At 38.1% G+C, this 14,779-nt stretch overlaps 1 protein-coding gene across 1 annotated transcript in view; it reads right to left on the reverse strand.

Annotated features, from left to right (window-relative positions):
- The window catches only part of bdnf (brain-derived neurotrophic factor), a 43,647-nt gene extending 28,868 nt beyond the window's left edge, over nucleotides 1-14,779 (reverse strand). Inside the window, exon 1 of the mRNA XM_084716066.1 lies at nucleotides 14,701-14,779. The gene's annotated coding sequence lies outside the window, so the exon portion shown is untranslated. The remainder of the gene's footprint in view (nucleotides 1-14,700) is intronic.

Raw genomic sequence — 14,779 nt, forward strand, 5'->3', positions numbered from 1 at the left:
CCATGATGACTCATGCCATGCTATTGGTCTGGAAGAGCTGTACAGATTTGTGACATCTCATACATGTTTGACCCTCTCGGTATGTTCTCCCTGCTCAGTCCGACACACTGCATCTCATGATTTTTTTCAACAGTTTTATGATATATTCAGACATTTTCTTGTTTATTGTATGCCTATGCCACATAACCTCAGAAATAATCTTTTTTTCTCCTTTACTGTACAGCGGCTGCTTTTCATTCCTGTCATCCTCAGAAAGTGATGGTGTCAAAAGTCCTTTTGCGTTATCACATTGTGTAATGACAATTTAGAAAATACTGTAAACCGTAAATGTTCTTGAACTGTACGTTGTTTTGTTTTTTTATGAGGCTGTTTACAAGTCTTACCAAAGTATGTAACTTCTGTATTGTTTGCATCCAGAGTCACACCCTTGCATTTAATATTAGTATTGTTCTTAAGAGATTTGTATGCATAGCATTTAGAAATAAAGTCCTCTTGCTCTAACCCACACAGTTTTACATAATTTATCTCGTCTGTCAAGTCACTCCAGTATGGACCAAGAGAAAGAGTCACTATCACGCAACAAAAATATGACACTGTGTCACAGTACAACATCCTGTCACCTAAATTCTCCAGACGTGCATACAACATGAGTCTGACATGGACAGTTGTCATAGCACCTACGAAGAAATGTTGTCATGCATCACCACCCTAGTCTATAGCTATATATGTTGGCCAAAACACAGTGTTAGGTGACGAAAATAGTCATCTAGAACACCCCTCGGCTACCCCGAGGCGGAGACTAGAAATCAAAGCTGAAATAGCCCGTAGTTCTTCCTTAACACCAACTACATCACTGTAACATCAGTGGGTGCAGTGACTAAGAAAACCAACAGATCTCCTAGTATTAGAACTCAGCTTTCTCTGTCAATATATTACGCACTGAGAAATTTATTGCTTCAGTTGACCACATTTAGCTTAAGCAATGGCTGAACATCCATGTGAAAAGTGCAAAATGTTACCTTTAAGGTGTCTGCACAAGTCCCGCAAAGTGGAAACATGAGTTTGCCAATTCATCTGTGTGGTCGAACAGCGTGACACAGTCCTCTAGGTGCTAGCACTGCACATACGAAGTAGTTGTCAAATGAAACAAAATCTCTGACTATGATTAAGGGGTGATGGTATGGGTATGGTTTGTGAGACTATATCATATTATAGAGAAATGTAAAATCATGCTATCTAGTTTTTTATTGTCTGTTTTATGGTACAGCTTGATTGCATCTCAAGGGTCAAGATGTGTCAGTACCTATTAGAGTTCCCTGAACTGCTGCACATCCTCCTGCATGTTTATGTTTTCATCTTTCCCATTCAAACTCCCACTTAACCTCTACATGAAGGCCGTAGCATCTTTTTAGGGATGAGAATTTTCCATTCACATGTCTGCATGAGACATATACAGTCTCATTGACAGGGTCCTCATAGCCTTGGTTATGATACCTCACACAACCACGAACAAAACACCTTGCAAATTAGTAAGCAGTGTGTGTATTTGGGTCATTGCCATCACTGAAACAGAACCCAATGACTACTCATCATGGCTGAGGGCATGAAAAATCTCAATGCCTTACTTGGGTGCTAGAAACTCCACTTTATAGAGGCGTTGGAGTATGTTTTGTGTTGGTCTGTGTAACTACCATCATATGTCAAGGCCAACATGTCCCTTGGCAAGAAATTTGTTTGTAGATGTTAATACAACACAATGCCAGAGTTGTGTATTTGAAAGGATCTAAACTAGAGCACACAAGAATTGTTGTGCAGCAGACCACACAAGCCCTCCTCAACACAACAACATCACCGACCCCATATCCAACTCCTTTTGGAGGTCAGTTACCTGGTAGCAGACAGAGTTAAACCACTGCATGGAAGGAGCATTTTCACTATCAGTCATAGTGCCTTACCCACAATAAGAATAAGATGGGTTGGGCCAAAAAAAAAAAAAAAACCTCTAGAAGTGCAGGGATCTTTGCTGAGCTCATAAGGTGGAAGCTAAAAGAATTAGACCACCTCTGCTTGTATGGTGGATCATAAACTGTATTTCCACCCAAAATACCTGAATCTTTCTTTTTAGGACCTAAAAGGTTCCTTCAGCCCATTGTGGTCTGTGTTTCTAATGTGGTCTAATGACCCACAAAGATTTGGTAGATAAATCAGCTGACATATGAAAAACCAGTGGCTGTTTTTTTACATCATTAATGACTAAACAACAACAACAACGTTGTGAGTCCACTGCTTGCATGCTCTGTGCTGTAACTCCTTACTGATGTGTCCAAGTTCCTGTACTTTTAGTACTACCTCCTAAACAGGGACTTTTTGGGGAGTAAAATATTATCCTTGGGACTTTATTTACTCTCTTGTCCCTTTTGTGGAAACGGAGTTCATCCAAAGTTTCCTAGTCCCTGGGGAAAGTTCCTGTGGTGGAAACGAGGCTATACATTAGAAGGACTCTATGGACCCAATGGTTACGTTGGGCACAATAGCCTGCATTGTTAAGTAGTTCAACATGATGTAACTGTCTAATCCTAGGACATTGTGTACAATCAATGAATAGTTTCTGTACATCTGAATTGTCTGACAAAGAGCTTCACCCAGTCCGCACTGGTGGCTGTCCATTTTTCACCTTTGAATGTGACAAAGCATAGGCAAAGATGGGTTCATGTCTACCGTCATGGTAACGGGTTTCACAATCTTAAAATATATGCTTTGTGTCTGGGTCTTCCTTGGTGAAAGGCTTTATGTAGCACTTGCGTTCACTGTGTGTCACTAACCAGGACGTTTCCACACTGACACCTCCCCTTCAAACAGACATGCCCCTTTCGAGTTGTGTCTTTATCTGGATGCCTGATATCTGGATTTATCTTTCTGCCTGGACAGCTGCTGCAGTCTGACTGACATATTGCAGTAGAATGCACACCTATGTAGTAGAACCGTACAGTATGGTTTGTGACAGTACTCACAGACATATGGTGATGCAAAAAACCCTGTCTTTTTTGTAATACCATAATAATGGTCATCAGGTAGACACAACCAGACTGTTGTGTGATGAGGCACTGTTGGTCTGAAAAACTCCACTCTTTTTTACTAATTGTTTGTAATCAGACATCATCTTCACATCCAGATGACTCTATCAACTATCTATCAACTGAACAACTATCTATAACATTTAAATACTCAGCATATATCAACGCCATGATCATTCTGGAAATCAAAGGCTTCTCTTAAATTGTAAACATGATGTTGTTTTTCATCAGAGATAGAATATCTGTTGTGTGTTCTTTGTTCTTATATCTTTCTTGTTTTAAATCCATCATATACGCCTCCACACAGGCGACAGGCATCATGTTTTCAGGTCGTCCCATTCATATGAACGCGATGTCTCAAAAACGCCTCAAGGGAATTTCTCCAAACTTGGCATAATAACATGGAATCAGGAATGTACTGATAAAATTTTAGTGGTTCAAAGTTCAAAAGTCAAAGGTTATGGTGACCTCACTTAACACATTTGTGGCCATGACTCAAAAATTAATATGATAATTATGACAAAATTTCACACAAATATCTAACAGGATAAAATTATGAGGTGATGACGTTTTATAGCCAAAGGGTCAAAGGTCACCTCCATTGTGACATCATAATGTTTAGCTCTCTATCTGCCCTCTATACTCGTCTGTAAAAACTGAAGTGAAGTGAAAACAGCAATGTCTCTTGATGACAATTTTTTTGCAAAAAAAAAAAAAAAAAAAAAAAAATACACTTAATATCTTTTATTAAATTCCTTCAAAGTTACAGGTCAGTATAGTGGCAAGTTCCATATTAACGTCCTTCAAAGTCTTTACTACACGTCCTATATGAGTCTGGACAGGTGTGAATGCAAACTGTAACTTGACTGGTTCCTGGAGACATACAACTGCGAGAAAGTGATTCTATTTTTTGATTCTTAGGGTAACTGAGGTCACAAAGGTAGTTGCCACCCCTCCCAACACACCCTCACCCCACCTCATATTTACATATACACTTTACATGCTTGTCTCATGCACGTGCACATGCACACTTCAAAGTGACTTTTAATTACTACTCATTAGCTTTAGTTATTGAGGATTCCTGGTGTTTACAATTTTAATTTTACTGTTAATGTGATGAAACGCATAATGAATAAAATGCAGTTGCTGTTGTCACCATACTTATTACCACAGAAGCTTTTAGCTGCCTGACAGAGCACATTCATTGTTCCCGCCAGTCTTGATTCTTCTCACTATAACAACACCTTCACCCAAGAAACTCATTTTTGAGGATCACATAATTATTGATTTGCAAGAAAAATTATATAAAGCCCAGTATGATCACAGGACATGGGAGACCTTTTTAATTTGCACGGTGTGTGCGTGTGTGTGGCTGAGAAATCGGTCTGATTTCAGTGGATTTTAATGATGTTATATGCTATTTTTGCTTTGCTTTTCTTTTTTTTTTTTATATATTTGAGAAAAACGTCAAGGCACACCTGAGCTCACTCAGAGGCACAATGGCGAGAACCACTGCTTCACTCTGCCTTATGAGATTTCAGTGTGTTGAATAAAGCCAATCTCTGAGTGAATGCAATGACTCATCACCAGGGTCATTTGCCTTTCACTGCAAATGAGTGTGGGTGTCTGACTAACTTGCAGTTATAAGCTGGATATTGTTTTTTAATCATTGAAGAGAGAGGGAGAAAGGGTGAAGAAGAGAGACCTAGTGTTTGTTTGTGTGTACGGTACGTATGAGTTGGTGTGAGAGCATTGTGTGTGCGTGTGTGTACAGTGAGTGTGTGCACAGAGTGTGTCAGAGAGACTGAGGGCCACATTTTGAGTCTTTGAGATGCTTTGTGCCCCCGGAGCCACGTGTGTTATTTATCAAACAGACGCTTTGGCCTGGAAGTGCAGTTTCCTGTCATCTGACAGAGAGACCCTCTGTGTGTTCGCAGTGAAGTGCGTCTCTCTCACACATGCGTTTGAGGGAGGAACACGCAACAAGTGGGAGGAGATATGATAAGTGTGGTTGGCTGTGCAGTCTGCCTGATTTCTTGAGTTTCACACACTTTGTGAAGGCTGATTTTGTGGGAAAATTCTCATCTCAACAAAGCAGGTGCACATTTTTGCAGGATTTTTAAAATGAAAGGCCATGGCAGGCAGGAGGAAATTTAATTAAGCTCTATCTGCAGAAATCCAGCCCACATATAGCTACTATAATATCCACAGTAACCCGTTATTTTAAGGGTATGCATAAGGCTGGCATTAAGCTATCATGAAAACTCTCATGAAAACTGAAATGACTGTGAATTGAACTTCATGATTGTTAATTATGGCCGTCATTAAGAGTCATTTAATTAATAATGTCATTCAAAGATATTTCTGAGAAGATGCTGTGTCAAAAGGTATTAGTACTGTTATTACATTGACATGTAATATCACTTTATTATATCCTTAAATATCCCATTAAACTTTACTACCGTATAAGGAAATGATTCACAAATCTGTGATAAGGAATTTTTTAATTTTACTTGAATTTATTTATTGGTTTTCTTATTTTTCCACCACAAATATGAACACAAGAAGCTTAGCAAAACAGGTTCATAGCTAAACCATTATAGAAAACACTGAGAATGAAAATAGATTGTTATAAATAGTTAAACAAAATAATTTAAAAAATAATGTACCTTTTGAAGCTCTTAAAATTAAAACCTCTAAGCAAAAGTCCTGTTGCAATGACAGATATCTCCATTTTGCATAGAAAGTGACATTATTTACAAATGACATTTAACAGGAAAAGTAAAATACCATCCTGTGTGGCTCAGTTTTCATTTATGACAGTGTTATACCAGTTGTATGCACAAACGCAAAAGGCCTCAAATAAAATTACAAGATCTGTTAACATGCATCTACTAGAAAAAAAAGTAACACCAGAAACTGACAACATGATAATTCCTTTTTTTTTTTTTTTGAGATTATTTGCAGATTAGAAACAGAATTTACTACTTTACTAGCAAGGAAGCTAGCTGGCTTGAGCATTTCTGTCGATATGACAGGCTGATAAAAAGATGCTTTAATTATGTGCGTACAATGTGAGTGTCCAAAATAGATGGCAAAGTTGCTATTTGCAATGAATGCTCAGCGCCAGTCAAGCGAGGAGGAGCCAAATAACAACACTCCTTCAACACTATAAATTTAATTGCCCATCTTTAGAGCCATCACACCAATCATCACAATGAATCTGTAAAAACGTGTTAGCAGTAGTTTGTAGTTGTCTTATTTTGTCCAGTGAATGTGTACATTCAGAAAATCGTTGTATTTTATGTCTGCATTTGGCAGTGGGCCATCATGATAAAAGAAAGCATAATATTATGTTAATTTCACTACAAGACAGACTTCATTTTCTCTGCAACTAGGTGAATTAAATTAATTTTAAAAAATCTGTGCATGTGTTGGTATCAGTTCTTGGCCATAATAAATTACTGACATATTGGATATTGGCAAAAATCCAGTATTGTGCATCCCTACTTTTAAAGGAAGCTGAGTGCAAATACACACTTGGCAGTCAAGTGGATTAAAGCACTTAAAAAAAAAAAAAATAGTAAAGTTTGTGAACAAAAACTGATGACAAATTTTAAGAGGGCTCAGATGGACCAGTCAATGTAAATGCGATCTGACTTGAAGAGAGTAAACAAGTGACTAGATCCGAGATCACACAACAACTGACTGTAACACTCAACAACCCAAGAAAATCTATCAGTTTCAGTTCTGCTGCCTGCTTTGTGTCTCGCACTTTTCCAGTACATTGTAAAATAAACTGTGGAGTGGAGATAAGGACAGACTGCCAATCATTAAGCTGATCGTCTCACTTGCTATCAGTAAATTTATGCTAATCTCTCAATTTCAGAATGATTTGTTCATCATAAACTGGTGTAGCAGCTTATGAAAGCTCTGCACTCTCACAGGTGTTTTTGCAACCGTCCTCCCAAGAACGACAATAGAGGCGTCAAGATCAGAAAAAGCTTCTACGTGTCATTCTAGAGGGCATCAACAAAACAACGCATTTTGGTGCTTGATCCGGACGACTTGTTGGTGTTTCCCATTGCTGTTGATTAGACTCCTGCTTAGTCTGAGCAAAGCTATGCAGAAAATAGAGTAGTGGAGAGGAAGGAGTTATTTCAGTAAAAGTCCTGTAAGAGTTGGAGCACTTTCCAGGCTGGGATAGGCATAAAAACTCTCCCTGTTGAATCATCAGTACAAATGGTTTGCAGAAACCAGACAAAACTTCAGTCAGTTCAAATCAGTTAACTTTTCAGTCTGAATTTCGCAACTATGGTGAGATTTTATTCTCACTTTCAACAATGGAGTGTTTTTGTTTTGCCACAGTTCAGATTTGCGCCTCTGACTTGCTTGACGCAGGCAGATGAAATAGTAAAACCCAGTGGCAATAACATACACCTGTTGTTAAATTATCAAGGAGATCTGTGCTACAGAAACAAACACTGACATTTAAAAGCGAGGTGACTGAACTATGTGTTTGTACTGATAAGAAAGATAAAGCGGTTAAGCTGAAGTTCCCTAACAAGTGCAACAAAAGCAACGGGAGAGTGATGCAGATGTGAATCAAGCACAGTCTGTACACACCCACACTGTCTTGAGAGGAGGTCTAATCCAGTAAAGCAAGTGAAAACACCTGTGTGGGCAGTGTAGTGGCTCTAACTTTATTTGAAACAGGACAAACAAGGCTTGAATAAAAAGTTGTTCAATTGTAGAATAAAAAGCATGTCAGGCTGGATAAGGGGTCTAAAGTGCCGTGTTGAGGTTGTACTTTCCCCTGCAGGTGGACTTCCTCACTACTGACAGATTAGCTTTGTTACACCCCAGTGCACAATCAGGCAGTTGTCTACACTGTCCCGTGTGAGAGATTTGTTTTTTTTTACTTCATGTGCAGCATGGTTGCTGAGTGTTGCCCCACAGAAAGTAGGTCCTCAGTCAAAGTAAAAGCTGCAGTTCTTGTGTGGTGTTTCCACGCTCTGCCTGGAGCTGGGAACCTTCCAAGAAAAATCTGAGGCGTCACAATATGGTTAGCAGAACAGGAAACAATATTTTTTCTTCTAAAACTGGCTTTTTATTGGGAATTACTGGATAATTTTACCACTTCTATCCTCTAAGGCTGAGTGGTAACAACAAGAATTAATTCTAAACCTGATTAAATCAGGGCTTAACTTTAAATGAAGTTGCACCAAATTTTTAAACATCTAAAATTAAGAAAGGCTACATTTAAACCTGTCTTTAAACTTATGTTTAGTTTTTACTTTATATCTAGGTTAAATTTATTTCAGTTGCACCAAAAATGTAACTTAACCCAAGTGAGTTTTTTACAATTATACAATAGAGCTCTGCTTAATTTAAACCTGGATTTACTCATTTTAAACCTAGTTTTGCTCAACTCCGATTAGAACTAGTCTTAGGTTAAATTAATCTTTGTTGGTGCAGCCCAGTCTAAACGTATTAAAAAAAAATTTGAGAAGGTTTTGTCACCCTTCAGTTTCCACATTCAATCTGAGACAAAGGGCTGCACATGTATACTCTACTTATATTATTTTCCTCAGAGGACATGCATGTAGAGTATTAGGGTTAATATTCCCACAGTTTGAAGCAGTTCATCCCCACGGCCTCCCCGCTGCTTCTAAATATTTAGAAAGGAGAACTGCAAAGGACAAATCTTGCCACAGTGGTTAATAAAGTAATTTAAAAAAAATTAGACATAGCTGTCATAAAAGCATCACTTAGGCTTCATCATAACAGATGGAAAATCTTTCCCATTAGTGACAAACTTTATAGTAAAAACAGCACAAACAAATCCGACAGCGCAAGAGGATGCTGCAATCTGAATGAGGAGCAAGGGAGGATTTACAGGGTGTTTGAAGGGAACAGGTGTGAAAGGCTGCCGGGAAACAAAAAAAAAATCATTTGAATGCCTCCATATTCCCCAACGTCCCCCCTCCACAAAAAGGTGGAGTCACCCATCCACTCAGTTGTGCAGTGCTTCCTGGAAGTTGCGGTAAAGGGTAATGAGCATACACTCATGCACTGTATAATACCAGTAGGTTTGGGACTTAACCCTGTCTCCATGGCAATTGGTACAATGATGACAAATTTGCTGTTTCAATAAACAAAATGACTAAAAATTCTGGAGCCTTAACTGATGTCTCACTGTTGTGTGTTTTAATGGTAGAGTCATTATATGTGTAACACAGGAGGGACACATTAACATGAGGGGATATATTTTTTTTTTACAATATGTGTCTCACTGACAGAATCAAACAGAATTGGTTTGTCAGAGTTTGTATTTGTGGTCTGTGGGTTCAGACTGTAAGTCAGCAAAGTACTTCAGTAGACTCTGCAAATCGTGAAATGTTTATTTGCAAGGCTACCTGCACCATACAGCTCATTCTCCTGAGGATGAGTCATCCACAGGCTACATACAGTACATTTGAGGTGGGCTTTGGATAAGCTCCTGGAGGAGAATGTAGAGGGGCAAAGAACACTGCTGAGCCATCACAGCTGTACTGATTTTCTGTCACATTGTTTCACAACAGGAGACATTACCTGGTAAAGGAAACTGTAAATCTCACCCATCCCCCACCATAACCACTGCACAAGGTCCTGCCAACAGTCAGCTATGTATTGATAACAGCAGCCAGGTATTTGCTGCCACAGTGTTTTCTCACAAAATTTGTTTGCTGTGTGAAATGCAGAGGGAGACACTAAAGTGGAACATTTCTGAAAACAAAACTACTGGGCGAAAAAAAAGGGACAACAAACAAGCAGATACATACATAATTAAATATACACATTATCAGATAAATTTCTATTGTAGCTAACAACCCTGTCTCCTAGAAATTTTTGTTTCTATATTAGTAAGGAAGATTTTTTTTGTTGTTGTGGCGACAACATAATTCCTGCCTGAATTATATTTACAGATGTGTCTTTGAAAAAATACATTTATATAATGTTATTTGCAAAAAGGTGGTTGACGGGCGCACAAAGCACCAGATTTTACCACGGCAGTCTGGGATTCGTGTCCAGACTCCTGCAACAAAAGTGTTTTGTCTAAGCTAAGGAACTGGTGTGATTTTGGGTAGATTTAGGCAGAGGTGCAGTGCTATTTGTTTGAGTGGACTTGTGACGCGCGCATGCATGCACGCGCCCATTTAAATTGCAACTTGCAATTTGCAGGTCATTTAACCACTGTTACCATGGTGGCAAGTTTACATAAATTAGTCAACTGTAACCGACCACATGATCAAATGTTAGACTGACTTTATGAATATGAATGAATCATGTTGGAAATATGCAGCAGTCAGTCCACACTTTTCGCATCAGTTAAATGTCAATAGGCATCCAGGGCGTATCAACAGCATGCAAAACACTAACTGCCTATAGAAAACAACCAGAAAAAGATGCCTCTCACTGCAAAAAAAAAACTATGTGATGACTGGTTTTAAACACTTAAAAAACAGATTATGTGAACTGGTGAACTGCGAATAATCTGTTTCTTCACCAGGAGAAAAACAAAAGGTGGCAGAGAGTCGTTCCAGCGTACTTTTGGTAATGAAATCACTTAAGGTGAGGAAAAGACCATCTTTTCGGTTAAATTTTAATATAAAAATCTCATGTATCAAGTCACTTCTGATATTTAAATAAAGCTGTAGACACAACGACTGGATAGTGTATTGCAAGATCGCCTATTTGGGTGAAAAACAAATGAAACACAATGATGTTTCCCTCAAAAATATATTTGCTATTGCAAATTAGTTAAATGTACAACATGTACATTTTGCTGCCAGGGGTCTCTTTAACATTAAAAGAATGACAAAGGAAGTAGTTTAATGACATCTGAAGTAGTGGGGGTTCATGGGAATTGTTTTGTCATCATTGCTGTCATTATCATCTTTGCTAGTGTGACTCAGGCAGAAATCATGTTCATGGTCGAGTTAATGTATTCAGTTTTATTCAAGTTACGTTTAGTCACGACTTTCTTCTTTCTGACTTTCTTCTTCACACTCTGACGGATCAGATGTGTCCTGTATTTTCCTGGACGTTATAGCAACTAGTGGCAAGCAAGGAAATGCACCATTACCCAGAATGAATAGATTTCTCTGGGTTTGACCATTGTTGGAAATATTTTGGATAACGTAAGTACTCAACAAAATCAACAAAAAAATTATCTTTTTAGCTCTGGTGTTGCGAGACATTTTATTGCAGAGATCTTACATGTTATAGCTTTAAATGTAATTTCTAGGAGACAGTCTGAGTATTCGCATAAAAGTATCCGTTGTTTGGTAACATTCAACTGAGGATAAAAAATATTATGTGGCATCTGGTTTTCCCTGATGTCTCGTCCTTTATGTAGTGGACAGACGGTATAGACATATTATCCTTGTGGATAGAGGCTTGTTGTTACGTCAGATCTAAAAAGCCTAGTTCTTTCAATGTCAACCAAGCCACAACCAACTTATCTTAAAAAAAATGTTATATGTAAAAAAAAAACATCTAAGGTTACCGATACTCACACAAAAACTGTTTCTTTTGTTTAAAAAAAGATATTTATCAGTCCACAACTGATTATTTTCTTTTTTTTGTTACAATTTCCCCGTAATTGGTGAACTGTTTAGTCTATAAAATAATTTTAAAAATGACCATCACAATCGCCTTGAGCTCTCAAAAACAGCCATAAATCACCTCTTCAAATGTCTGCTTTTGTCCAAAACCCCAGACAAAAACAGAGAAAAACACCAAATCCTCAATTTAGAGATTATTAAAGCTTTTTTGCTGTAATTAAAATCATTAACAGATTACCAGAGTTGTTGGTGACTAGTTTTCTTTCGACTAACTAATCATATCAGCACAAGTTTAAATCTCTGTAAGGGTGCAAGCTGACAAGCCTTACCTTATCCAGAATCACTCAGTTTGACTGATTTTTGAGTTGAAGTATCTCCTCAAATGTGCTCCAATTTTGAGGACAATACAGCTAAATTTTATTTTACACTTTGCATCTATTCCTTTGCTTCTCACTGCTGGATGTACTGGACACAAGTGTACGTGGTGTCAACAACAATCTTCTTGGCCCTGCTTTACATGCCAAATTCAGGGTGCATCCCAGGAATTTCCATAACCCCCATTTAAATATTTGCATTTAGCATCACGGGACGGGGCAATGAGCAAAACCAACTCTTTTGAGCCTTGCTTATGATGCTATATTTTTGACTAAAAATTAAAATAATATATAAAATAACATTACAGCACACTAACATGACACATTTTCCCTTTTAATATTGTCCTTTCTTTCTCTTCTTTTTTTTTTATTTAATTGAAGTATCCCCAAATGCATCAGTGTCCCCCAAAAAAGAAGTGCAGTGGAAACTAAAATAATAAACACCAAGGCTGCGCTTGACAACTATTTAAAGCACTATTTGAATCTGAAATATTAATCTTCATTTTGCAGCATGCACACACTAAGCTGTGCACGGATCAAGCATGCGAACCTATACTCAGGTGACATATACACATAATTTCAGGCTAAAAGAGGTAAAAGAAAAGCCAACGAGCGACACTTGTAGTGGTAAAAGGACAGACAGTGCTGGTGGTCAGCTCTCCACGAGTTATTCCACTGTGACATATTGCTGTAAGATATCAGGTCATCTAATTAGACAGGGGACGCAAAGTTCACAGCTGTGACGTGCTGCCTTGTGGGAGTCAGGAACATTGTAGGAGGGATCATATGCTTATATTTGTATGTGGTTGTTGCTGTCTCTCTTCCTGGCAATGTACAAATACCAAGGCTCTATTTAAAAAACACCAGATTTACCAAAACATTCTGCCATGTCATTTAGGCCAAGGTTTATTGAATCAGAGTTATAATAAAGAATGATAATTAATTGCATCTGTGCTTTGTGTGTGTGTGTGTGTGTGTGTGTGTGTGTGTGTGTGTGCCAGTGTGATGGTATCTGGGGGTGTGGCGAGTTAAATGTTGCAAACGCTTCAAAAGCAAACGCTGACGTTTCATCTTCATGTAGTCTTTGGTTTTAGCAGCCTTGTTGTCTACGTTTATAAGCATTCATCTGTGACTCTGCGAGAGGTTCAGTAAACGTTATTATCCCTGTGAAGAGGAGCAAAACATAAAACAATAAAATCAAAATTCACTTGCATGTGCTCCAGTGGTTTGGTGATTAAAACAAGACAGCTAAATGTAATAACATAATGACAATCAATTAAAAAGTGCTCTGACGTGAGGGCGAAATGCCATAAAAGTCACAGTCATCTTTGTTTAACCATACAAAAATAGAGTTAACAACTTTGTGACGCATTTGCACAGAGGTGTTTTTTACTAACAAATCACAACACATAGCATGTAATGTCTCTCAGGGAGGCAAGATAAAACAATGGGTCCGACATGATCTGAGATTCTACCTGCAGTTGCTAAGCAACACCCACCTCCAACCTCTCAATCTGTCCCATTGGTCAGCAGGAAAAACGCACAAAGCGCCCTATTGGCTAAGAGAAAGTTAATAAACTTTAGCCAAGACCTGCCTCCCTGTGTGCGCACACACACTCTCTCTCTCCCTCTCGCTCTCTCTCTCCCTCTCTCTCTCTCTCTCTCACACACACACAATGAAGAGATTCTTGTGAATGAGAGCATGAGAGGGTGTCAGTGCTTGCGCAGTACAGTGCTGATATATGCATTGAGCTCCTGAGCTAAAAATAAAGATCACACTGAATGCTGTGCCACTGAAAGTTGCAAGACTGAATTCAAAGTGACAAGTCTACTTCTCTCCAGACAGAGCAATGAGGTCCCACCCTCATCAGAGATCCAGGAGGTATTTTTTGACTCGCGTTTTGAGTATAGAATTCTAATAAAAGCTTGTTCCCAACATTTCTTCACATTTGATCAGCAAAAAAAAAAAAGCAACACAAGGAAAGCCTGAAATATCTTTGAAACACAATTCAAAAGTGGAAGTTAGCAGTGGTTTCCAGATGTGCCCCTACAACCCTATCAGATGAGCTCAAGTGCCCCTTCACCCCCATTACAGTCATGGTCTTTTAAATGGATTTTAAACTGGACGTTATTAAGAACTGTTTATTATATAAAATGGACATCAGACTTTTCCCCTGTAGATTAATTGTTATTGATTACATTGGTCAAGTTTGGATTTGTACTACAATAACTTGGAGTGACAGAAGCTGGACATCTCAGGAAGTTTTGCATTTTTTAAGCTATTTCAACTGTTAAATTTTAGCTGTTTATCCTTTATTTATCCTGTATTTATAACATATAGCTATTAAAATCATCCATTGTCTATTTAAACCATTTATCCATTAGTTTAATGCATTTCCTGTTTATTGTTTACTGTAAGCCATTTTTATTGTTACCTAGCTATTTCAGTCTTTTCTACATTTCCTACATAATACTTAGTTTATCCTGTACCTTTAGTTAATTTTATCCGTTGCTCTTAGATAACTAAATAACTATTTCAACTATTTATCAATTACTTTTAGCTCTTTCCACAGTTTATCCAATGACATGAAATTAAATGAAATGAAACAATGAAAAATGAAAATTCTGTGATTATTTACTCACCCTCATGGCGATTGAAAGGCGCAGTTTTTGGTCCATGAAACACTGCTGGAATTTCACAGGAAACCGGTGTTGCAGAATC

Source organism: Lutjanus erythropterus, chromosome 1 (genome assembly GCF_056507025.1).
Source record: "Lutjanus erythropterus isolate fLutEry1 chromosome 1, fLutEry1.hap2, whole genome shotgun sequence".
Taxonomy (NCBI): domain Eukaryota; kingdom Metazoa; phylum Chordata; class Actinopteri; order Lutjaniformes; family Lutjanidae; genus Lutjanus; species Lutjanus erythropterus.